This window comes from Rhinopithecus bieti, unplaced genomic scaffold (genome assembly GCF_001698545.2).
Source record: "Rhinopithecus bieti isolate Rb0 unplaced genomic scaffold, ASM169854v2 scaffold_51230, whole genome shotgun sequence".
Lineage (NCBI taxonomy): Eukaryota > Metazoa > Chordata > Mammalia > Primates > Cercopithecidae > Rhinopithecus > Rhinopithecus bieti.
The window spans coordinates 516340-525263 of NW_016820119.1; positions in this window are offsets into that span (position 1 = coordinate 516340).

The window sequence follows — 8924 nt, forward strand, 5'->3', positions numbered from 1 at the left end:
TTAGCCAGGATGGTCTCGATCCTGACCTCATGATCCGCCCGTCTCGGCCTCCCAAAGTGCTGGGATTACAGGCTTGAGCCACCGCGCCCGGCCAAAAGCATTCTTTTTTAAAAGGAAAACAGAGCATAAAAGTTTGAAAATTTGAAGCCCAACAATGTGATAGAAAAGAAAATCCCATTTTCTGAGGAGAAATCCAAGCCAAGTGCAGAAATTTGCATAGGTAACCAGGAGCCAAATGTTAATCCCTAAGACAATGAGGAAAATGTCTCCAGGGCATGTCAGAGATCTTCACGGCAGCCCCTCCCATCACAGGCCCAGACGCCTGGGCAAAAAACTGGTTTCCTGGGCTGGGACCAGGGTCCCCAAGCTGTATGCAGCCTAGGGACTTGGTGCCCTGTGTTCCAGCTGATTCAGCCATGGCTGAAAGGAGCCAATGTAGAGTTTGGATTGTGGCTTCAGAGGGTGAAGCTCCAAGCCTTGGAAGCTTCCACATGGTGTCAAGCCTGCAGGTGCACAGAAGTAAAGAATTGAGGTTTGGGAATCTCTACCTAGATTTCAGAAGATGTATGGAAATGCCTGGATACCCAGGCAGAAGTTTGCTGCAGGGGCGGGGCCCTCATGGAGAACCTCTGCTAGGGCAGTGTGGAAGGGAAACATGGGGTCAGAGCCCCACACAGAGTCCCTACTGGGGCACCACCTAGTAAAGCTGTAAGGAGAGGGCCACCACCCTTCAGGCCCCAGAATGGTAGATTCACTGACAGCTTGCACCGTGTGCCTGGAAAAGCCACAGACACTCAACACCAACCCATAAAAGCAGCCAAGAAGGAGGCTATACCCTGCAAAGCCACAGGGGTGGAGCCTCCCAAGACCATGGGTACCCACATCTTGCATCAGCATGACCCAGATGTGAGACATGGAGTCAAAGGAGATCATTTTGGGGCTTTAGAATTTGACTGCCTCACTGGATTTTGGACTTGTGTGGGCCCTTTATCCCCTTTGTTTTGACCAATTTCTCCAATTTGGAATGATTGTATTTACCCAATATCTGTACCCCCATTGTATCTAGGAAATAACTAGCTTGCTTGTGATTTTAAAGGCTCATAGGCAGAAGGGACTTGCCTTGTCTCAGATAAGACTTTGGACTGTGGACTTTTGAGTTAATGCTGAAATGAGTTATGACTTTGGGGGACTATTGGGAAGGCATGATTAGTTTTGAAATGTGAGGACATGAGATTTGGCAGTGGCTGGGGCGGAATGATATGGTTTGGCTCTGTGTCCCCACCCAAATCGCATGTTGAATTGTACTCCCATAATTCCCAAGTGTTATGGGAGGAATGCAGTGGGAGACAATTGAATCATGGGGGAAGTTCCCCCATACTGTTCTCATGGTAATGAATAAGTATCATGAGATCTGATGGTTGCACCAGGGGTTTCCACTTTTACGTCTTCCTCATTCTCTCTTTGCCTGCTGCCATCCATGTAAGATGAGACTTGCTCCTTCTTGCCTTCCACCATGATTGTGAGGCTTCCCCAGCCATGTGGAACTGTAATTCCAATTAAACCTCTTTATTTTGTAAATTGCCTAGTCTCAGGTATGTCTTTATCAGCAGTGTGGAAACAGACTAATACAGAATAAAACAAATAATAAAATGGCCAGAAAAGGATGGGCACAATGACTCATGCCTATAATCCCAGCACTTTGGGAGGCCAAGGTGGGGGAATCACTTGAGGCCAGTAGTTTGAGACCAGTCTGGGCAACATAATGAGACTTGTCTCTATAAAAAATAGAAAAAAATTAGCCAGGTGTCGTGATGGCACCTGTAATCCCACCTACTCAGGAGGCTGAGGTGGAAGGATCACTTGAGGCCAGGAGGTCGAAACTGAAGTGAGGTATAATTGTGCCTCTGCATCCTAGACTGGGCAAAAGAGCAAGACTCTGTCTCAAAAGAAAAAAAAAGGCCAGAAAATAGACAGACAGTGAAGTTTTTCTTGTATTAAACTTTGTATAAACAATCATCCAAGGCTGGGTGCATTAATCCCAGCACTTTGGGAGGCCAAGGCTGGAAGATCACCTTAGGTCAGAAGTTTGAGACCAGCCTGGCCAACATGGTGAAACCCCGTCTTTATTAAAAATACAAAATTAGGCGTGGTGGTGCGTGCCTGTAATCCCAGCTATTTGGGAGGCTGAGGCAGCAGAATTGCTTGAACCCAGGGAGTGGAGGTTGCAGTGAGCCAAGATCACACCATTGCACTACAGCCTGGGCGACAAGAGCAAAACTCCATCTAAAAAGAAAACACAGCTGGGCGTGGTGGCTCACGCCTGTAATCCCAGCACTTTGGGTGGCCAAGGCGGGCGGATCACGAGGTCAGAAGATAGAGACCACCCTGGCTAACATGGTGAAACCCCATCTCTACTAAAAATACAAAAAATTAGCTAGGCATGGTAGCGGGCGCCTGTAGTCCCAGCTATATAGGAAGCTGAGGCAGGAGAATGGCATGAACCCGGGAGGCGGAGCTTGCAGTGAGCCTAGATCGCACCACTGCACTCTAGCCTGGGCAACAGAGTGAGACTCCATCTCAAAAATAAATAAATAAATAAAATAAATGAATAAATAAATAATAAAAAGAAAAAACAACCATCCAAGCAAAATTCAAAATAAAACATAAATATATCAATACAGAAATAAATAATGAGTTAAATATTTGTTAATTACATTATTTTTTTGTTTGTTTTTTGTCTTTTTTTTTTTTTTTTTTTTTACAAAAGAGGGGAAAACAGCCAGGCCTGGTGGTTCACACCTGTAATCCCAGCACTTTGGGAGGCTGAGGCAGGAGGACTGCTTGAGCCCAGGAGTTAGAGACCAGCCTCGGCAACATGGTGAGATGCCCATTTCTACAAAATTAGCTGGGCATGGTGGCATGCGCCTGTAGTCTCAGCTACTCAGGTGGCTGAGGCACGAGAATTGCTTGAACTCAAAAGGTGGAGCTTGCAGTGAGCCAAGGGCACGCCACTACACTCCAGCCTGGGAGACAGAGCAAGACTCCATCTCAAATAAATAAATAAGTAAGAGATAACTAATAAAAATGAGCTAGTCTGAAGCTTATCTATATTTTATTAAAATTCAATGGTAATGGTAGTAATTGCTTAGAATTTAGCCTGACATGGCCGGGCGCGGTGGCTCAAGCCTGTAATCCCAGCACTTTGGGAGGCCGAGACGGGCGGATCACGAGGTCAGGAGATCAAGACCATCCTGGCTAACACAGTGAAACCCCGTCTCTACTAAAAAATACAAAAAAAATAGCCAGGCATGGTGGTGGGCGTCTGTGGTCCCAGCTACTCAGGAGGCTGAGGCAGGAGAATGGCGTAAACCCAGGAGGCAGAGCTTGCAGTGAGCTGAGATCCAGCCACTGCACTCCAGCCTGGGCGACAGAACGAGACTCCGTCTCAAAAAAAAAAAAAAAAAAAAGTAAAAGAACTTAGCCTGACAATGGAGTTCTTCCAGGGAGACGTCCTTTATCACTGCCATTGTTCAGAATTGCCGGCACATGGTGTTGCTAAAAGACAGGGTGACTTTTAGTTAGTTTTGTTATTGCTTGTGAATTCCCTGCAGACAGTGCACTTTCTGATTGCCTACTGACACACAAGTCATGCGGCTATCAAGGCCTGTGGGGATCAGTCTAGGTCTTGCAACTTCAGGGCTAGTGCCTGCTTTGTCCTAGGTCAGCCATGGGGTTTGACCTAAGTAGACCCCTCTCAGGTCAAAACCTCATGGCTAGAAAGAGGCTGGAGTTGACTTTACCCAGGCATCTACAACTTCTGCTTGTCCACCTTCGCACAAAGGTCATTGCTTCCCCTCTTTGGCAGACTCAACACCTTTTCCTTCTTGTACGTTTCTGTTGCGAGGAAGGCTGGTTTTACTCGCTCCCCAAACCGCTGCCCCTTCCCCTGTGCCCTTTACCTCTCTCTGCCTCTTTCCCTTTCTGCAGCTGCAGGAGGAACTTCCTACCATCCTTGTTCATACCATCCTTGTTCCTACCATCCTTGTTCCTACCATCCTTTCTCCTCACATGTTCGTAAAACCAGAATAATGAGGTTCATGAGGAGGACGCAAAGGACTACCATGCTTGGCACATAATAGGGACTCAGCAAATGATTGGTTACCTCACAGGGGATAGCCACTGAGTGCCTACTGTATACCAAGCACTTCTTGGTCCTTCATGCTCCCCTGGCCACCTGCTTTGGCCATCCTCATCCCAGGATAGTGTGGGGTCAGTTGAGATGCACTGCCCCTTATGGAGGTTTTCCTAGGCAACTAAGGGAAAGAGGGGTTTCCAGGACAGCACTGACGGCCAGTCATTGCCTCTTCTCAGGAGACTGTCAGACCAGCTCCTCAAAGGAATCCACCAGTGTAGTAGAAGAGACCAATAAACAGGCACTCATGTTTCCAGTTTTATGATCTAATGTCAATAAGATCCATAAGCATCTGTTGAGACAATACAGGCAGATTTATTGAGCATCTACTATGTGCAAGTCACACTCTAGAGACCACTTTTTCAGACTGGCCCCTTCAGTTACTTTCCTAAGAAAAACCTGTTGCCCTCCCCTCTTATCTACCCAGTGCCCACAGGGCATCATGGGCAGATCCAGACTATGGTGAGGTGCTCTGCCTCTCAGACCTGTGCGCAGGAAGGGGTTGGGGACCACCTCTCTCTAACCTTCAGGGAGCATCTCACCCTGTAAAGACCCAGCACACGGTTCTCAACTGGACCTGTATTTATGGATCTCCTAAGAGCTGCATGCCCCCATCCAACTTTCAACTATGAACATTTCCCAACACCCTGAAGAGTTGAAAGAACAGTACAATAAACATGCTCCACTTAGATTCAGCAATTGTTACCAATTTGGCACATTAGCTTTAATGACTGCGTATATGTGTGTGCACGTGTGTGTTTGGCTAAACAGTTTAAAAGTCAGTTGCATAATCATGACACTTCACCCCTCAACACTTTAGCATGCATCTCCCAAATATGAAGACACTCTCCTACATAACCACAACACCATTATCACACGCAAGAAAATTAACAATTATTCTTTAACATCCCATCATATCATATGCATATTCAAATTTCCCCTATTGTCATATTCAAATTTCCCAAAAAATGCCTTCTAGAATAACTTTTCCCCCTAATGCAGGAGCCAACTGAGTTTCTCACACTACATTTGTTTGTTTGTGTCTCTTTAGGCGCTACCTGTTAGCTGCTTCCTTGGAGAATGAGTAGGATCCAAGGACTTCCATTCCTGCCCCCATCATGCCCCTTCCCTCTCCACACACCCCAGTATGTCTTTCTCATTTGTTTTGGCTGCTGTGAATTTCTAAAATATTAAACAGGGCTGGGCACTGTGGCTTACGCCTGTAATCCCAGCACTTTGGGAGCCTGAGGCAGGTGGATCACTTTAAGGTCAGGAGTTCAAGACCAGAGTGGCCAGCATAGTGAAACCCTGTCTCTACAAAAAATACAAAAATTAGTAGGGCATGGTGATGCATGCCTGTAATCTCAGCTACTCAGATGGCTGAGTCAGGAGAATGACTTGAGGTGGAGATTGCAGTGAGCTAAGATCACACCACTGCACTCCAGCCTGGGCAACAAAGTGAGACTCCATTTCAAAAAAAAAAAACAAAATAAGCCAGGCATGGCGGTTCATGCCTGTAATCTGAGCACTTTGGGAGGCTGAGGTGTGAGATCATCTAAAGTCAGGAGTTCGCGACCAGCCTGGCCAACATGGCGAAACCCCATCTCTACTAAAAATATAAAAATTAGCCAGGCGTGGTGGTGGCTGAGGTAGGAGAATTGCTTGAACCCAGGAGACAAATGTTGCAGGGAGCTAAGATTGCACCATTGCACTCTGGCCTGGGTGACAGAGCGAGACTCTGTCTTGAAAAATAAACAAAAATAATTAAATAAATAAAAATAAAATAAAATATTAAATGCATTGATATTTAAATGAATGCCAAAATCTCTTTCCAAAAGTAAATAATAAAATCTGAACATATTCTAAGATTTTGCATTTTCTCTCTAGGTGATCTAGTTCTCAACTAACGTCTGCTACTAAACAGCAGTGTGACCTTGGCAAGTCCTTGGTGACACTCAGTAAATACTGGATGGATGGATGGATGGATGGATGGATGGATGGATGGATGCATGGACCAAAGCATTTGTCTGTTTCATCACTCTGGATTGATTATCTCTGTAAAAACGAGCAAGTCAGGCCAGGCACGGTGGCTTATGCCTATAATCCCAGCACTTTGGGAGGCCAAGGCGGCCAGATCATGAGGTCAGGAGTTCAAGACCAGCGTGGCCAACGTGGTGAAATCCTGTCTCTGCTAAAAAATACAAAAAATTAGCTGGGCCTGGTGGCGGGCACCTGTAATCCCAGGTACTTGGGAGGCTGAGGCAGGAGAATCACTTGAACCCAGGAGGCAGAGGTTGCAGTGAGCTGAGATTGCACCATGGCACTCCAGCCTGGGCAACAGAGCGAGACTCTGTCTAAAAAAAAAAAAGAAAAGAAAAAAGCAAGCAAGTCGGAAGACCCAGTTCAGATCTCACATTCTCTCACATTCTGCTGTTATAAGGTTCTGGTTCTGGTACACACACACACACACACATACACACACACACGGTATTTGCTATGGACCTCTCATCTTTCACTGAAAACCCCTCATTCCTTCTATTTCTTACTGGAATCTTGTGTTCTTGCCCAAGTGGTTGGGCAGACTGAACTCCGATCTGTGTGCTAACTGCACCACCTGGTGATAGAGCTGCGCTATCTGCAGTTTTCATCTCCTTCAGGGAGTGGACGAGGCCACCGATGTCAGAAAGCTCTCCCCGTATTCTGAAACAAGTGCCGTCCTTCACTACCAGATCCCTTTTCAGTGCCTGACCACCATTTTATGAACCCAAACCTGTTTCTAACCTTCGCCAGCATTTTTATTTTAATTTGAAATAGGACCATGTGCCTGAGCATCAGACCATTCAAATGAAGCAAATAAGAACACAGCTTGGCGTGAAAATGCAAGAAAGACATGGAAAATCCATTTGGCACATGTTTATGATAGGAGCATAGGGCACGCAACAAATGACCAACTTCAGGGAGAAATAGGTAAGTCAACAACTGTGGTTTGAAATATTACCAGACTCCTCCATGGTCAAGCAGAGGTGTTAAAAATAGGGGTAATATACTTAATAAGATTGAGCTATTAACTCTACATAGCACTCTATACCTGGGGATAAAGAATATGCATTCTTTTTGAGATATTCAATGTTTAAAACAATTTAGTAAGCCATAATGGAAGCCTTTACAAATTCCAAAGGATCCTTATTATTCAGACTATATTATTTGATAATAATGCAATATAATTGGAAATTTATTTTAAAAAGTCAAAGTTTTAAAAAATTTCAGGACAGGCAGGCCAAGGTCTATAAAATTTGGAGGAGGAGAGAAGTAATGAATAACTTCAATAGTTTTTAAGAAAAAGTTGGGTGATGTAGGGGTGGAAAGCGGATGATCTCTTTCCTCACCATTATAAAGAATCACAGGAGGCCGGGCGGGGTGGCTCATGCCTGTAATCCCAGCACTTTGGGAGGCCAAGGCGGGCGGATCACCTGAGGTCGGGAGTTCGAGACCAGCCTGACCAACATAGAGAAACCCCATCTCTACTAAAACTACAAAATTAGCTGGGTGTGGCGGCACGTGCCTGTAATCCCAGCTACTTGGGAGGCTGAGGCAGGAGAATCGCTTGAACTCGGGAGGCGGAGGTTGTGGTGAGCCGAAATCATGCCATTGCACTCCAGCCTGGGCAATAAAAGTGAAACTCCGTCTCAAAACAACAACAACGACAACAAAAACAATCACAGGAGACACTCCTAATAATGAAAGACAGATTAACAACAGAAAGCACATGCATGAGAGTCTACAAAATATGAAAACTCAAGGATAGGGCCAAAGGGCTGACAAATACCCTCTTCAATGGGGAGAGGGAGGTGAGGAATGTAAGAATAAATGATCTTCAGGGGAAATGAATGGACCTGGAAAACAGAAATTAACTTGTAAATAATTCTCTTTGGAATTTGGATGTGCACAAGAGGCAGACATCATCTTGTAAAAAAAGCCGGGCGTAGTGGCTCAAGCCTGTAATCCCATCACTTTGGGAGGCTGAGGCGGGAGTATTGCATGAGTCCAGGAGTTCAAGAATAGCCTGGGCAACATGGGGAGACCCGTCTCCAAAAAATATCAAAAAATTAGGCATGGTGGCACACGCTTATAGTCCCAGCTACTCAGGAGGCTGAGGCAGGAGGCTCACTTGAGCCTGGGAGGTTGCGGCTGCAGTGAGCCATGTTTGGCCACTTTACTGCAGCCTGGTTGACAGAGTAAGACCTTGTCTCAAAAATTAAATTAAATAAATAAATATCTTAGGAAAAAGTTGATCCAGGTGTGGTTGCATTCTTCGGTCTTACTTTTCTGAGATAATGAGATTTAGATAGATAATGAGATTTCAGAGAAAGGACGGAAGGCAATTGTGTTCCTATTTCTGGGTCTGGTTTCTAGGTAGATAAGAGCACAATTGTGGTCTGGTTTCTAGGTAGATAAGAGCACAATTGTGGTCTGGTTTCTAGGTAGATAAGAGCACTTCATTTAAAAAAAATTTTTTTTGGCTGGGCGTGGTGGCTCACACCTATAATCCCAACACTTTGGGAGGCTGAGGCAGGCGGATCACAAGGTTGAGACCATCCTAGCTAACACGGTGAAACCCCATCTCTACTAAAAATACAAAAAAATTAGCCGGGCGTGGTGGTGGGGGCCTGTAGTCCCAGCTACTTGGGAGGCTGAGGCAGGAGAATGGCATAAGTAAACCCAGGAGGCGGAG